The following is a 3,059-nucleotide window of genomic DNA, read 5'->3' on the forward strand; positions in this document are numbered from 1 at the left end:
ACATAACAGGAAAAAATTAAAAAGCCGCTATGTTAACAGAGTCATGCCAAGGCCCAGATTCCTCGGGCAGTGGTGGGAACACATAGAAAGAGTGGAGGAGAACTAGGTCTGAAAGGTCTGCCCTTGGACTTGACTCGTTCCAATTCTGTTTGAGTGTGTTGATTGCTCAGCCTCCGTGGGCTTAGGTCACTCCCTGATCCGGGCAGGCACCGCTCCTGCACCTTCTTTCCCAAGTTCCTCTCTCCCAGACGAGTCTGGTCGAAAAGCTCTTCTTGTCCCCTGCTTGCGATGCCCCCCTTTGCACCTTCCCGGATGTTTTGGGGCGCTGCTCAGGTCCTCCCCCCAGGGAGCCTCAGGGACCTCCCTCCACACAGCCAGCCTCCCCTGCCTCTTCATCCCAGCGCACATCCATCACACGAGTGTCTGCTGGTCTAGAGCAAATGTCAACATCACTCATCTTCCTCTAGAAGATAAACACTCAGGGGGCAGGACCTTACTCAGACCTACGCTGCTTCCCCTCCCCAGGTGAACTTGGCAGAGATGGTCATGACCGAGCTCTTAAAAGAGTCAGTGACCTTGAACCTCAGACTAGGTTGTCGCTCAGCCTCCTCCGTACAGTAGGGGGCCAGACTGAGACGCTCTGGTTGACCCGCCTCCCCTGCTTGGAGGTGGTTCTGTCACTTTAATCCACGTCGCTCCTGCTGTGTTTCTGCAGAGTCTCTGGTCACACTCCAGCACTGCCATTGCTGCTGATGCCGTGTCTATAAATATGACGACCCCAGGTCTATATTTGAAGATTTTATGAGCCTCTTTGTAAAAACACATTAAGAGATTCAGTGTGAAATTCTTCTCCCTTTTAAAGTTTCCCCTTCCCCTGGGCTCCCATCAGTCACACCAGTCTAAGGTCCCTGTTGGCTTCCGCTCTGTGATTTGCAAATTAAAGTAAATGCTGCTTTTTTCCGGACAGAGATGGGGTGGGCCTCCCTCTCCTCTCATCCAGTGTTACTACTGGATCGGATTCCCAATCCCATTTTTCTTGGCATGCAGGCATCAAAGAGGCTTTCCAAAGCAAGCGTGGCTCGAAAGATAAGCAGCACCGTGGGAACGTGACAGGATGGCTGGCTCGTCTTACTTGCCTGGGACACCCCGAGTCTCAGCACTGAGAGTCTCGTCCAGGGAACTCTGGGTCACGAAGAAAGCAAGGAAGATCTGGTGTCCTAGAGCAAAGGCTTGTCGCAGAATCATCAAATGTTAGAGTCAGGAGAGCCTTCCGAGCTCCAAGGGTTTCCAAAGGATAGAGAGAAGTGCAAGGTCCTTATACAAATGAAAGCTTACGAAAAGAACACTGAGGAGAAAGGCTGGGCACCTCCACTGGACAGAGGATGCGAGCCTGTACCTCGCCTCGCCTCCACTCTGCAGCCCTGGGAGACTAGGGCCAGCTGGGACCCTAGGGCTCCTCTGATGTCATCCACCCACCACCTGGCCCCCAAGAAGCCCGGCAGGCCCCTCTCACCCCAAACCCCAGCCCTGGGAGAGATTCTGCAGCGACATTGGTTAACAACACAGATGAGAAACCAAACCCTCAAGAGAGAACACTTTCCCAAGGTCACATGGTTGGAGACAGTGGGGCTCAGACGAAGAACTCGTTCTCCTTCAAAAGAGGCCCTGAGATGAACCAGCCCACGCCCTCTCTCAGTGCTCTGGACATCCTCCCACACACCTGCTTTCTAAATCTGGAATAATCCATGTGCTCCAAACCCCACCTCCGAGATACCACCCCCCAAAACCCTCACACACACACTACTCGAGCCATGGCTATTTAAGGGAGGCCAGCCCCACTGCTCAGGATGCTGACTGTCCGTGGCTTGGTTTGATCGGATGGAAGAATGCTCAGTGCACGTGGTGAGGTTCTTGGGTCTCTGTTGGGTGTCCATGCTCTTCTGTGTATCTGCCTTCTTCCCAAGTGGCTCAGTGATAAAGAATTCGCCTGCCAATGCAGGAGACCCAGGAGATGAGGGGGTTGATCTCTGGGTTGGGAAGATCCCCAGGAGAAGGAAATGGCAACCCACTCCAATATTCTTGCCTGGAAAATTCCATGGACAGAGGTGCAGGCTACAGCCCATGGGGTCACAAAGAGTCAGACATGACCGAGCAACTGAGCAGGCCAGCATGCTCCCACCTGGCACTCAAGTCCTCGCCACACGAAACCTCAGTCCAATTCTGGGTCTATTCTCCCTGCATTTTAGAAATGGCTCCTAGCCTGTCCCAACCCTGGAAACTTCCACCCTCAGATACTTGGAGTCCACTTCCTGGACAGCCCTGGAGAACTCTATAACAAAACATTGCCTGATCCTCAGATTTCAGAAGGAAGGGACCAGCCAGCCAATCTCCCAGCCTTCACTATGCTGACATTTAACCACAGACCATCCTGCCCTGAGGGACCCTAGCGTGGGAAGCACCCACGAAGCTTTACCTGCGGCTACTCCGAGGCACCAACAGAATTTCCTGGAAGTGTGTGTCCAGGGCTGAGAACCTCTAGGGCTCTGAGCCTGGGCAGACCCTCCTCGTCTCCCCAGGGAGTCCTGTTGTGCCCAAAGGTGCTCAGTGGTAAGAGATAAATGGAGGCACTTTAGAAATTTCAAAAGATTATTTGAGCATTGTTGCCGTTGTTTTTTAGTTGTTAAGTCATGTCCAACTCTTTGTGACATTGACTGTAGCCCACCAGGCTCCTCTGTCCATGGGATTCTCCAGGCAAGATTACTGGAGTGGGTTGCCATGCCCTCCTCCAGGGGATCGTCCCAACCCAGGCATCCAACCCCTGTCTCCTGAAACTCCTGCACTGCAGGCAGACTCTTCACTGCTGAGAAGCCCCCATATGAGTATACATTGATTAAAATCAAAGATGGTTAGGAGCTGGCCACCAACAGGAATAAGGGGAAAGGTTTTCATACAAAAGATGTGGACACAAAACAGAGAAACATCGGGGCCTAGGCCGTTGCGCTACTGGGGACCAGTTAGTTGGCTGTTTGCTCCTATGTGTGTATCTTCCTGGATTCCAG

This window comes from Bos grunniens, chromosome 26 (genome assembly GCF_055505025.1).
Source record: "Bos grunniens cultivar Pamir isolate PY7600 chromosome 26, Bosgru_T2T1.0, whole genome shotgun sequence".
Classification (NCBI taxonomy): Eukaryota; Metazoa; Chordata; class Mammalia; order Artiodactyla; family Bovidae; genus Bos; species Bos grunniens.